The 15,940-nt window shown below is 33.1% G+C and overlaps 1 pseudogene; it reads right to left on the reverse strand.

The window, feature by feature from the left end:
• Positions 1 to 1,018: 1,018 nt before the first annotated feature.
• Positions 1,019 to 15,931, reverse strand: LOC121366345 (annotated as a pseudogene).
• Between the last annotated feature and the right edge of the window lie 9 nt (positions 15,932 to 15,940).

The raw sequence follows: 15,940 nt of genomic DNA on the forward strand, positions 1-15,940 counted from the left end.
CTCTAAAGTAGGTCCCCTCTAGAGGAAGGACATTATTTGTTTGCCATCTCCTTTTTTAAATAGAAGACATGTAAATTTATATAACAAGAGTGGGAAGGGGCTAGTTGCGTGCAGAACATGTACAATTATAACGTTATGGATAAACAAGATAATTGGAAAATTCTATTAAAATTATATTGATGTACTGATGTTACTGTAAAGAGATTAGATTATGTTCAGCTACATTTTCTCAAGTTACGGAACTTGGAACTTCAATTCATGGTGTTCACAGTACAAAGGGATAATTTTTACTGGTTGCTGTGTTTGTTATATATATAATAGACTTAAAATGTGTGACAAGCAATTATTTGATCTATCTTATGGTTTTGAATTTCATCAATAAGATAACAAAGTAATCTCACTAGCCTAGTCATTAGAGCACCAAATTAATACTTATTAATCCGCTTTAATTGAAGACATTTTATATAAACCTACTAAGATTCGTTATTGAGATTTATCTTATATTTGGTCTGAAGTAACACAGCTTACATTACTTTTAGCACCATTTGAATATATCAGGTGATTAGTTGTTTACAAACCAGACTTCACTCATAGGGAGTGCCTTATGTCAAACAGAGGAATGGAATCTTGTTCACTAGACCACTATAGACCACTATATAATATGATTGTGGATCTATCTACTTACATCTACATTAGCTGATGGCTTTCCAACAGTTGGTGTAATGGCTTTCAATATAGACAACTGATCTATACTATCTCTTAAGACAGCAACTATTACCTCTCTAGAGATGAAAAAAACGTCACGTTTAAGTCTTTAGTTATATATTGATTTAAACTTACCTTTCTAACAGAGTAAATGGCTCTGTATGTATGTGTGAAGAAGATAATTGTACTCTAGACATGCTTGGGTCAATGTTGTAGTCATGGCAACATTTATATTAACCCTTGTCAACACAATTGAAACAATGAATAATAAATTATCAATACCTACTTGACATTGTGAACTTTAGAGTCTAACTGTTAAAGATGTAGAATTTGCAGCATGTGTACAAGTATGTATTATTAATAGGCACATACTGAGTGTTAAATTTTAATCACTTCTTGACTTGCCACACCTCCAATATATGCTGCTACTGAATGCAATTCACCAGCACCATAGCGACAAAACTCAGTAATATGTTGATCTTCTATGCAGAGTCATTTAGGCCCCATTCTTGTAATATAGTAGATGTAAATACTTGAGTTGAGCAATATCCGACTCTACCAGAAGATCACCTGAGCCTGGATAGTATTTGAATTGTGCAAAAAATTTATCCACCGCTCTAAGAGTACATAATATACTAAATCACTGTTTGGATCACTAAGATGCAGAGTTGTTCTTCCATATTTGGAGTGTTGTATTCTTCAGACAATGAGCGTGTGCGTACTAAACGTAAAAATGCACTGTTGCGACAGAATAACTTGATTTCTGATTCTGGTACAGCATTTAGTGGTTTGCCCACGGCAGCCATATTTGACTCAAATAAGTTGTGATGACATCGGTATCAATCTTTGCTTTATTTTGGTAGATCTTCTGTAATTCAATGTATAAGTCAGAGGACGATATCATATCTGGGATTGAACCCGAACTGGCAATAAACCCCTACCTTCATTAGCAATAAAAGTCACGAAGTGCTCGAACTAAAAGCCAAAAGTTACTTGACTCACTCGACAAGTTTAAGCAAGAGGAATCATCAAAAATATCGTGAATTTGGGAAGGGACAGACGTGGGTACTAACACACTGGTTACATTTTGTATAGCTTCATCAAAATTTTCTTCATCAAGTGGACACCTTCATCATTACTACGTATCCCAGCACGAATCCATTCCTTGAACTCTTTCTTCTCACGATAATTTTTTGGCATAGACCATTGTGTGTAGCCTTCCATTTCTCCAAGTACTTGAATATGACTACCAAATATGGTAAATTGCTATGCTTTGTATTATCTAGCGTATCAATATCAATAGAATCAATGTATTGTCAAGAGTATCAAAAGGACAATCTAAACGAAGATCCTCGTGAAATTATCAGGATGAGACTCAATAATTTCATGAGATCGGACAACCAGACGAAGATAACCTATCAGGCCATATGATCGAGCAATCAGTAGGGGTTTGCCTCCTTCCCAAAGGAGCTGTGCCAACTTTTCTAATTGCTCTGATGCAACTTCAGTCGCTATAATGAGATCAAATTGGTGAAAATAAGAAGGTGAGTTTCTAAAATGGCGTCCAGGCTTTCTGTGCATACATTACAATTCACATCAGTGTTGAGCTCTGAGAGTAAATCAGCTGTACACATTGCCCGTGGATTACTTAACTCATCTGGCGTAGTAAAAAAATTACAGCCCAAATCTAACGAGCTCACATTATTGCTGTCTACAATGGTAAAGCACCAAATACCTGGTAGAACGAGGTTCTTCAAGATCTCGGTCCCTGTCGCTGTAGCATTTATCACACACGTGAGACATTTCGAGTGCTCGTTGACCGTGGTCTCCCCAGAGACGAAGTTGTCTGTCATATCTCTTCTCTTTTCTGAAGGTTTCGCCATGTTATTGGATGTAGTAGGAGGTGCATGGACATGCGTCAGCCAGTATTAATTATTAGTAAGTTAATTTTAATAATCAAGATTAAATAATGTCAATTGTTACAATTCTAACTGAGCTATTTCATCAATGATAGATTGTTCTGCCTTAATCTTCTCTACCTGGAAAAAAAAAAGGTAAATACTATAATTATCCTATAATAGAGATGTTGATGTTAATTTTGAAGATTTAAGAGAAGCGAGACAGCTTCATTAATCATATCCATTGGTTGTCAAGTGCATTAATGGTTGGAATATGTGGTTAAAATTGATATATCATTGCATGGAACAATATGATGTGTGTAGACATATCAGTATATGTGTATAATATGAGGCTTGAACAATGAGGACTGTATGCCACTACTCTAACAGGCCATCCTCCTACTGTAACAAGGCTAATATATAGAGAAATCCTACATTCAAATCTCATCCCCAACTACCACATCCCACTGCAAAAAGTAGTCTGGTATCTATGTTTGATTTCCTTGTGACAGGAAATAATATGGAATCCAGAAATGTGGTATCCAATGAACGAAATTGTTTAACTCAACTGGAAAAAATCTAGAGTTACTGTAGTGTTTATAGATTAGGTAGGAACAAGACATAGGCAAATAAAACACACATAATTGCAAAATTTAAGACTTTCTTTCCAAGCAAATATACCAGATTCCTTTTGTAGTGAGCATGGTAGTCTTGGTACAACATTGACTTACTCATAGCATCCATCAGTTATCAAATAAGAGCAACTTTATACCTCAGAAAACCAATTCTAAGCTATACAGTGACACACAGTAGTGAAATAACTACATTTACATGTAGTCTTGTGTTGTCTAACATTTCTAGGGAAGGGAGATGTCTGGAGACAAAGTACAAGCTTTTACATAAATGGGTGTGTCTGAGAGTAAAATAGATTTTTTATTTCTAACAAATATTGCTTGTACATGACAACTGTCTTATACTGTTGGTTCAAAGATGCAAGATTATTGCACTCTAGTAATAGTAACACAATGATGTAACATAACAAAAGAATTTTCATTGGCCGTGTAGGAGCAATTTCTTTATTAAAAGAGTGTCCAGACATTTCTGTCCCCCAGAAACATCGGGTGACATGAGACTAATGTACATGTATATTATAACATTCCTTTATTACCTGATTAGCCTCTAACACTTTGCCTTCTGCTACTTGTTGTTTGAGTGATTCAATTTGTTTGAGTTTCTATGGGACAAGATAAAAAAAAATACCATAAGCACATAACAACATAACTTATGCTACAATTAGCATACTGTAAACCTGGACATTCTGATATATAGATAGATACCTTTATAACAAGGACATTCTATTAGACTGTACCAGATACCTTTAAAACAAGGATATCCTAATAGACTCTATCTATATTGTTCTTAAAGTTAATTTGACTTACTTTCTTTAATGATTTCAAACGTTTATCATTATCACTAGCACCAGCACCAGGTGAGGTGTCTGCTGTCTTTAGAAGTAACTTGTTGTAGCTAGTACATCTGATGTTCCCTTTGAGATTCAGTTCCACGTTCAGTTTGAGAATGAGTCTGGGATTGTTCTTGTTTAGATCGTTTTTGAGCTTCGCGTTTCTTCTTGTTTTTCATTGCAGACTTTGAGAGTGACTCTAAAACATAAAGAATTGGAGAACATCAGTATTAATTCTTGAAACAATCCTAATAAGCTAACAATAGATCTGGTGTACTAGTAACATAAAAATAAGAAAAGGAATAAAAGAGTTCATTCTATCTATCATTCCTACTGTCATATTGTAGACATAGTTTCATTCATTGATATGGCGTTTATCAGTTGTTACAGTATGAACTTGTCACATCTCACAACACTAAAGGTAAAAAGAACCATAAAAATTCTAAAACTTGGCAAAATAATATTCCTATAGAAATGCTTAGAGATAAATTAGAATATTCAATTTACAAAAACATTTAATTTTAACAAAATTAGAGAGCATTATCACTTCAAAAATAAAATGTAAGTAATGCTCAGTAGCAACATTTGCCAAGAGAGTAAAGTGTGTTTTAAGGAGAAATTGTATTAATAAACAAGTGGATGTTTCAGATTTGAGGCAAACTTCAATGGATTTGAAAACAATCTCTAATATGACAGATTCATATCCTAAAGCTCATATCTCCTGTAGGAGACTTGCTTGTTGGAATACCCAAAATGAGAGTGTTATAAATCAGGCAAATTTATAGGAGAAAATTTCATAGATAATTATCTGAAAATCATTAGAGTTAGAAGTTTTATGGTAAGTGAAACATATATACAGAGCCCTTAGTAATATCACCCTCGTCCCTGGTCAATGAACATTCAATTTTATCCACAAACTCCATAGTATAGTCCATAAATACTGCTAAAGCAATTATTTACATATCTAATTAATTGTCTATATTAGTCATTAGATCAGGAACGTACCTGTATGACTGGTCTCACTTGTACTGGCATCAACCTTATAGAAATGATGCAATAATATAGATCATATAACAACTTAATTACCTGCTTAACTGGTCGGGGTTGACCCCTCAATGATGGCGGAACATAAGCTACAGGTATAGCAGCTACATTGAGATAGTTAATATTCTACAAATATATTGAAATACCTTTAGGCCTAGTGGTTGCCATGGCAATAGGTATTATAGGAGAGGCAATATTAGGAAACTGGGTAGTGACTACAAGGACATGGTCTCCAAGAAACCTAACATATAAATGGTACAATAACATGTGTCAGATGAGACAGGTGCAAGATTGAAATGATCTGGCGTCCTTGGAATACAATATATGGCTTTTCCACTGCAATAGACTTCATTATATAATATATCACTTCATATACTAACTATTCACAGATAGTCCAAGAAGTGATGACACATACATAACTTACAATATATACCTCTTTTATGTCATAGAGGTTATATCCTATAATTCTTTTGATAATACCGATTTCACATAAACATTTGAATAGGAGATGTAACAAAGAGAACACAAAAGCTGAAAGGCGGAAAAGGAAGCTAGCTAGCCAAAACTTGGTCAGACATGTACGTCATTGTAGCTTTCATGGTTACAGATAATGAAGTTTATTGGTTGCTGTCGGACAGTTAATATATGTGACCTCATTTTATTTGTCGCTTTTAATGTTTTTTAATTGTTGCATATAACAATAGAGTAACAATGATAACACTGATGAGTGGGCATATACTGACTATACGTCCTAAACAATATTATTCATGCCAGGAGATAAAAGCTAACAATTCAAATGAAGATCAAAAATTTTCAAATGAACTGACTATCACTTAAGTTTTTGTCAATGTTAACCAACTTACTTCCCATAACTCATGTCTTGAGGGTGTGACTTCTTCATAAATCAAGGCTCCGGTAAAATGCCACAACTTAAACCTATAGACAACAATCTCATAATTATATCCCGCTATTAAGTGGACTTACCCATTACCTTCCCTCAGACGAGGGGAAGTAGTAGCTGTTAGTACATGAGCCCATCAGGTGACCATCCCAATGTTGTTGAATCACTTGCCTGAATATAACATGTACATGTATATCAACAAATCAAATGTTTAGTTATAATGCAGCATGTTTATAAAGAGTTAAATTTCAATCTGTGTTTAACCATATAATCTTTTAAATAAATATTATTAGCAAAGTAAAAGTGTCATATCATCTTAATAGTAACAAGCAACATTTAGAATGTGTTTGCAGTTCTCTTTCTGACTCAACAGTTTTTGTTCATTAAGTTACAATAATAAAATAATTAAAGCAACATAGCATGATAATGCATTATTACACACAATGTGTTCCAGTCACAATATATGAAAAGGGGCACTTAGTGGATCTATATGGTTACTAACGAATCATTGACAAGTGAGTGGTGACTTAAAGCATTAAAATCATCCATCCATCTCATCTTGTCTTACTTGAGCCTTAGAAATCAATTTATGTGATGTTGTATCCCAAAACTCCATATTACCTCTTAAATTACCAAACCCAGCCAAACACAAAAGTATGATTGTTAAGGATATCCAAATATAAACAATTTATTATAACTGCAGTAATGGTAATAATTATAGGTGAGTTAATGGCTCTGTTTGTCATGGAGACAGTTGGTCTCTTTATCCCATATGTTCAGAAATGTGCAAGATACACACTACTGTGATGTTCATAACACTGAACACACAATGCAAATAAAATGATATCATTCATTAGTAAGGGTATAGATTTTATAAAGTACAAAGCATATTGTCATAGCAACACAACATCTGTTTCTATCCCCTATCAGAATTCAGTGAAATCCTAACATACCCTACATGGTCAAAACCCACTAGTGTCCTTTATGGTTATACACTAAGCAGATACAATATCACAGACACAATATAATACATAACATATATTGTAGTGCATTTATTGAGGATATTATTTCCATGAGGATTATAGAGAGCAGTGTTACGATGAGTTATTCCAAAATCAAAGACCATTTCACATTTATTGTTAAAAGTGCAGCCTTAGATGGCATAACTGAAGGATGTATGTGTGTTAAAGAACTAACCAAATGACAGAATGAAAATAGTTATAATTACTTAATATTTCAATGAGGATACATCCATAAACACACACAGAATTGTAATTCTGTTGGACTCCATTCCACTCCATAAATAGGTCCTTTTTTTATCTAAAGAGAGATGAAAGCTTACAAGTACAGCAATCATTTAGAACATCAATGATATCAAGTGTTCAATCAACTTCATATCCTCTACAAAACAAATATAGTATCCAACTGTCTCCATGAGATTGTGTTTATTGATTCGCTGAATAAAGTTACTAACTATATCCTGTTATTGACTATAGGCTGACTTCTCAAGGCGAAAATTGTTATTTGTTAAATCTTGAAGGTGCAAAATTTGAAGTATGTCAAAAGTATCCCATTGAAAATGTATGGAGTTTTATAGTTAGCTACTTTCTCGTAGCACTATAAAGCCAAATTTTATATATAAATGCACATTTGCAGCTGAATTGATTTGTAAAAGTCCCATGTGGATAGCACGTAGAACGGCAAAGTATTTACATGTCTGGGTAGCTTTTCTCAACTCGGACAGAGTATAGCAACATCTGTTTTTACGCATTTAATGGCTCTGTTAATACTAGCACATACCTAGTGGTACCATAAATCCTTCTCCTTTAACAGACAGTAATACAATCCTTGTTCTCCATAATAAGATGCTCCAGACTTGTCCACATCAGTAGCAGTAAGTACCAATACACCTTTACCTATGAGGACATAACATAATAGTACTATTGGGTCATTGGATTGCTACTAACTAATAACACAAGATCATTAACACTTACAAGATTGTTAGAGTATTCACCATAATTATGTAAATAACGTCAGTATTAATATAACAGTATATCTATTTTACCAATAAACTATGTGCCTATGCTAGTGGGAAATTAGTAAGGGCATTAAGTCCCTATCTTTCTTTTATTCTGTACAATACAAAGACATTGTAAAAATAAAGAATAAAATGGGGGGAAAAGGGTAATTACAAATTAGTGAACAAAAGGTGCTTGGTCAGTAATATCAATACTATTATGTAAATAAGTTATACACAATAAAACAGCTGTAAGTAATAGTGACCGCTAGTGTAGGAGGGATAGACCTTTTTTATCCATGTCATTTCTACGGTGTCCGCTTATATAAAAACTTTTATTAGCAATAACAGCACCTGGTCCTGAAACATGAGGATACATGTACAACTGAACACTGGAAGGGGCCCCCTAGAACAAAAGGACAATATAAAAGAAAACCACTTATTAGTGTAATGTATGTGTGAGATCATTAATGTCATCATCATTATGAAACAAGTGACAACATAATGACAAGAATTTTACCAATGGCAACATGAAGGACAACTAAAGTGGCAAATTGAATGTTTATAGTAAGAACATCATTGCATACATCACCTTCACTAGCAACCATATTTTAAGTGGATCAAATTAAAAACCTATAGCAACCATATTAGGTGACATCAAAAATTTAGAGCTCATTCATTTGACACTCACAATTACAACTGACACCATTTTATTGTACCTTAGTGCCCTTGATATGTATAGCTACGTGATATGGAGGTGTTCCATGAGATAAAGCATATGTCATAAATGTTCGTGTTGTAAACGACATGTTGGAGAAGGTCCTAAATAGCAGAGAAAATAGATGAATAAATAGACGAATTGATGGATGAATGAATAGCTGGTATTGATTCATTTAATTTTGAGACTCTCATGGGCTAGTTTTGATACTTAACTGTTAATAGTACAATAACAATGATCTGTTTCCCTTAACAGTACATTCAATTTAATAGAATGTAAATTCCTATCATAAATGTGAGATCACGGGACATCTCATCTTTCTCTGTTATGAATGGGCTTTTCCTTAGTTTAGCGGTTAGCTAGCGCTAAGTTAATTGGTCAGAGGTTTAGCTTCACTTAATGGAGAGGTATGGCCTTGTGGATATGGTTGTATTGACAGAATTATAAAAACAATATCTATTGTTCATCTATGACAATGTTTATAAATCCCCCGAGATCTTTTATCTTTTCTCATCTTACTGGTGGTTTCCACCTTCAAAGAAATGTACCTCATTTGTAACATTCCTTGCACAAAGATGTTCATCATCAGTCCATTGAGGACACCTACAAAAACAACATTAAAAATGTAGGACTTCCATACTATATTACACTAGTGATATCTCAGATAAAGAGGTTAAAATATTAATATGTTTTTTAAAGTCATTTAATAACTTAAATGAAACCTACCAATTGTCTTGCCTCTTTTGAAAATACTCAGCAATCAAATCACCTCTTTGAAAAATATGAAGATTAGCTTGACCAGCCTCTCCATGACGAACGACATATGGTTGCCATAGTAACCCAATATGTGCCAAGTGGTGAGTATGCCATCAGCCGTGAGGCTGGAAAGTCCAGCTGTCCCTCGACATGGCATAAAGGTACATTACAAACCTGTACACTAATATTATAACAATAGAATATGAGATATATGAGATAACAATATGCCTTTGTCCATCACAGTAAGTTAATTGAGATCCATCTGGATTCCAAACTAGAGCACGTGAATCTGAAGAACTAGAATGATAGAAATATGTGACTGCCATTTGCTTATAATTTGTATATGTCATAAATAGTTGTATATACACTTACATAAATGGTCATGTGTAAATGTAATGTGTTTTAAAAGCAAAAATTAATTTGAGGTTAATTAGGACCTTGGAGATCACTTTAATAGCTTCTTCAACCAACAATACTGGAATGTTTTAAGCAAAGTACCGTAAGGGTACAAATTTCGAGGGTTTGAATTTTCGTGTTTTTTTAAATTTTTGCTTTATTATTTTAAATTTCGGTGGGTATTAATTTTCGTGTTTAGTGGGTGTGAAGTATTAATTAATGGGTGTGGTGTCAGACACGTGTTATGAACACAAGCGTGATTTTTCCAAAGTATGGTTACGTATTCCATTGAATCCATGGTGAGAGGGTACCATGTATACAAAAAATCTGGGAGGCAGTTGAAGGAAAAGTACTTCAGTCTAAAATAGAAAGAAGTAACCCTTTACAGTAGCCGTTATTTACACGCTTTATTGAGATCACGTGATTATGCGGGTGGAATAAAAGTTAAATTTCGTGTTACAACAACAACCCACGAATATAGCGAAATTAAATCCCCACGAAAATTTATACCCTTACGGTAAGTTATAACAGAAAAACTACAAATGCTAAGTTAATGTGAACATCTTTAGTATAGCAAACTAAATTCTGTCACTGTTTTCATGTGTTTGTACATTAGTATTGTTTTAGTTAAGTATAACTAAACTTAGTTTAGTCTAGTTATATTTTAATTAACTAACTGTAACTAAAACTCTGCAACTAATTGATAACATACAAAGGTTGAAATATAATAATTTTATGATATAAATGAATATCTAATCTTTCAGTACAACTAACTAACCAATAGAACCTAGAGCTCATATATGTATTATACATACATACATATTTTGCAACATCTGTCAGCATATAGTACATTTAGCAGCCATATTGTATACTAAAGGTTTACCAATTACATGTGGTTTAGTTAATATAGATATGTTAAATTGAAATGTCTAGACAGATCTAAAAACTAGTCATTGTTCAAGGTTTTCTTTTAGTGAGACACTCATTTCTATATTACCTTCATTCAATTAATTTTACCATCCATTAGCGCATGCAATAAGAATATGTTTTATTTAGTGGACAGTATAACTTGGTCTATAGTCTAAAAAAAAAATTGAAATATCTATTAGCTATATAGAGATGTAGATAGTGCCTAGTTAAATGATACTGCTCAGTACATTAGCTATAACTATATGCAATAATTAAAACATTTAGTGAAGGAAATAATTAACTATAACTAAATAAATCGATTTATTAGGAGCAAAACTAACTAAAAGTAATTGTAAAAAGGCCAAACTAACTAACTACTAACTCAAAATAAAACCAAAAAAAAATAAAAAAACACTAGTTGTAATTTTATATAATGTCACTATTTTTATATTTGTGTCAAATAAAACATGTCGTCACATTAGATGAATATGTTGGAGTAGTTGTCATTGCTGTGCTTTAGTGAGATTTCACAAGAACAGCGATATATCATTATGTTAATAATTGTTTTTATGAGTAGGTAAAAATAATCATTTATAAAGCTTCAGTACTGACCACATCTAGCTCTTGCTTGTCCATTTATTTCTACTCTCCCAAGTATATGGACCGTAATACATATATAGCCATATACTATATATACAGCAGTATACTATATATATACATACATACACACATACATATATATATATATATTATATATATATATATATATATATAAGTATACTGTATATATACCCATTTTTAATGCGATACAAAAAGTTCACATTATTATTACAGATCTATTGTTAAATTAGTTGACATATTTTAAGTTCAGAGTTGTTAACATAACAATTTAATTATGTATTGTTATGTTTGTATGCATAAGATAGCATCTTCTGCAAAGTTAAGCAAAAATCAATTCCAAGTGAAAAAAAACTACTTATATAGTGGTATAAAGAAAAGAACAAATGTCTTATGTATAAATAATAATCCTATCCTAACTGATGCCCAATAAACTCTTTCCCCCTCATCCATGATGAGCATTTCAACTTTTACTACCAAGAGAGCCAAGTTTATAGTTGCAATTTTCTATTTATTAGTTAATTATGTAATATAATTATTACTTGAAATTAAATACCTAATTATTTTGGATGTGATTTTTTTACCATCTTGTTGCCATAGCAATATCCCTTGACTCCTCTACCTACAAAATACAGAGTACGTCTTTGACTGTAACTGGTTTCGAGAATACTTTCCAAATCATAAGTAGTCAGTGAAAATAGAAACTCACTTACGAACATAGGATGATCATCTGTTACCACATGTAATGTACTGGCCATATTGAAGATCCGTGATTAATTAAACTTTGAACTTAATGATTGTAATTATTTTTCAGTAAACATAGTAGTGATGTCATAATAATTAAAAAAGAAGTGATAAACATTACTGATAGATATAATATGTTACTTATTAACAGCTTTGCTGTAGTACATGATTGATCAAGTTCAGCAGCACTTAATATGGTGGACATCTTGCAGGACTTATTGAGGAACACGTGGTCTGTGATATTCCAAAATGTAATCCTTTACATTTTGTTCAACAGTATATCACGCTGTATGTGACACCAATCCAATCACATGGGTTAACATTAGGAGGAACAGTGATGTTTATTGATCAAACTTGAGCTGTGTTTGAAGTATTAGAGCAAGCTGGTAAGAGTTCAATGGAGACAACTGATATTCAGAACATTTTTCTATCTATAAAAGAATGAATGCAGAAAGTGAGGCTTGTACAAATGAAGGTGCTTATTAGACTCACCATTGCCTTGATGCTTTTTCCTGAAGATTCTTTATTGTTTCCATATGAATATGTTGATATTGACTAGCACTTGCAAGTCCTACAAATATCTTGGATATTTCAAAGAAACTTGTTTTATCACAATCCTTTAAAATTCCATCAAAGTACTTGAATTTCTGCAAATAAATATCATATGAGTTGTCATTTGGATTAACAGTGTATTTATACCATACATACCAAATACAGATGCTGCAACTTCGAGACTTAGTTGTAGTTTTTGCTTTGCATTATGTTGATCATAAATGGGACGTGCATCAATCAATTCGTACCATCAGCACAACAACAACCACCATTCTATAAAGCAGTATATATAGATCAATAAACAATAATAAAGTTCACTTACTTTTGCAATTTGTCCATAGCTTGCCATAGTTGTATATCTCTGGATCTTACAGGTTTGCTTGTTTGGATTTTGATGAATTACATGCAAGCACTCAGACCATTTATATTACTTCTGGATCTGTGTTTAGACAAACAGAATTATACAAATATAGAGTGTATTATTAGTTCTTGTGTGGTTTCATTGGGACTTGTTAGCTTCATCTATGCCACTGATAGTAACCATTGACAACCATATTAATTAATGACAAGTTGATTTAATGTTTCATCACAATATGTAATAGTTCTGCTATGCATTTAAATAGTTTATACAGCTGTTTGAGCATCTTCATATCCCAGTAAACAACCACTATTGTCTGAGGAACTGTACAGCTGTCTTTTCCCACTAATTCTATGGTTAACCATAACAGTAAATACAGATCTAGATTTAGTTAGGTATCTATCCTGCATCTATAGTATAAATACACTTATTAGCATAACATTGATTGGCCAATGCATGCATATAACAAAAACAAATTGATGGACTTTACTATTGTATATGGAAGAAAACCTACCATCTACTATGCAACTTTATTACAAAGTACAAGGTCGCTTCAACAAGCAACAATGTTGTTCTGTTATCCTAGCAACAGTGGTACTTAGTAATTTTAGGCAGACTTTTGTTATGACTCATGGTGAGTAGTTTGACATTTTATTTGTCACACTAGGCGTTTTGCCTTTGAAATAGAACCGTTTCTATTTCGTACAACAAACGTTTGCCACCAGTAGGTTATGAAAGGTGAATAGGTGAATTACAGTTACGAACTTACGATTATAGGGAAAAAGGAAGATTACAATTATGATCATGATTACAGAGCCATATTATACAATTAAACAGATCATCAAATAAACTTCGTATTACATTGGATATAAACACCAGTTTTTCAAACAGCTCATCAGATAAACAGCACACTGTCTATATTACATAGGCTTTTGACATTCAGCTGCAAATATGCAAGAGTCTAATCACATGTTCCTCATGCATGATTTCATGTACACCAGCAGATGCTAACACAGGCAACATGTACTTGTTCCCTGTACTACTTGAAAAGGCTACTGTAATTGCTGTAATCACTTGACATCAATTTTGTATGATTATGATCATGATTACTGATTACACTGTTTTCTGGAAACTTGATTACAATTACAGCAAAAAAGTAATTGATTGTAATCAATTACGATTACAATTGTAATTGGCCCAACACAGCTTACTTGGTGCAAATTGTAACCATTTGTTGTGCCATTTTTGTTGCAAGCAACTGAATGTGTTAGTTGTTATCTCCCTAAGTACAGTTGCACAGCCTTAATATAAACAAATATCTGAAAAGATGTTATGTCAAATAATCAATTAAATGTGATATAATATTCGTATTACACATGTTTGTAACACTTCTAAATACCGAATATAAGTCTCCGCCCATCTTCCCCGATTCCTTCACTACAGATCGTCCATAAGGTTTCAAATAACTAGTTTCACAATCGCTAAATGTTTCAATCATTGAAGTGAAAATAGTATCAAATGTCCTGTGCTGACCACTTCTGTTGCATTGATGGCTCTATAACTTTCTCAGCAAGATCAACAAAAAAGTCTTTGAGATGTTTACTATGAATTAACTGAAGAACCAATGGTTGTTAGGTTTCTCGAAAGAACTTTAAAATTAGTATCATTGAACGAGATAACCATTGTGGTATATGTTTACGCTTTAAATCACGAACTACGAATTTTTGATGATGATGAAAATTCAATCCATACACGGTCAATCAAATTGAGTTTCAAGCATGGAGCTCTTGTAAAAAAAATCTCGATCCAGTTTCTAAGTCATCATCAACAAAAAGACGACGAGATCCTAGTGAACCTGATGTCCATCTTCCATATCATGGAAATTAGCAACAGTTTGTGAAAATCACCCACTGGACAAGCGAGCAAGCTTCTTTTTCCAGTCTCAAAACGATTATAACTAACAAATACCAGTGAAGCATAACTTTGTGCCAATTGCTCAGGTAAATGAAACTGTGGCTTTACATTTTCAACTAGAGACCCCTTCAAAATATCCACTACTTTGAGTAATCGTTTTATGTTATCAAACTGTCTCTGGCAACTCTTTAAAGATACTCCTGTTTTCTCACTGACATCACGATCATCTAGAGCACGTCTGTTTTTTTACCGCTCCAGTTTTCGTCCAAGAAATTCTCGTACAACAGGTTCATCGAATGTATAATAATATTCTCATCAAGGTGACGTGTTGGCCAGTGAATCTAAAAGAATAAAAAAATGTTATATTAAAGTAATACTATATTTATATGACATCATTGCACTAAATTCTTCAATGTGTACAGGTGATAGTTAATGTGGGTGTGGTCTGATGTCATCAAGTGGCAGACAATATTAGTCTAAATGCACATATACTTAATTCAATAAAGGAGTGGCTAATTCCATAAACAATATATCAGTGAACAGGAGCTATATATTAGGTACTGTACATACATCTGCCTAAGGTAATGCTACAACTCGATTTTACAATACATGTCACTCTCTCAATAGGCACATAAATAATCTTATTTACTGAGCATTAGATTAAAACAACAACACATGGAAATACTCTGATTAAGAAAGGTAGGCGGAGAGATGGAGGTAGGGCTCAACAGAATTAAATACTCTGGTAACCTTTCTTCAGTTTCTGATAAAAACAAGAGAAGGATAATCACTGAATAACTTTGTCACGCTGGCTCGTGTCTTTAAACGTTCCTTAGTGGCTCCAGTAGAAGGTTGAATCCTCGTAACCAGAAGGAAAAAATGCAGTAAATCAAACATCAGCAGGATCTGTAACAACCACATTAATAATAGGTTTGCCATTTTGTTGTG

The sequence above is a fragment of the Gigantopelta aegis genome, unplaced genomic scaffold (genome assembly GCF_016097555.1).
Source record: "Gigantopelta aegis isolate Gae_Host unplaced genomic scaffold, Gae_host_genome ctg5373_pilon_pilon, whole genome shotgun sequence".
Lineage (NCBI taxonomy): Eukaryota > Metazoa > Mollusca > Gastropoda > Neomphalida > Peltospiridae > Gigantopelta > Gigantopelta aegis.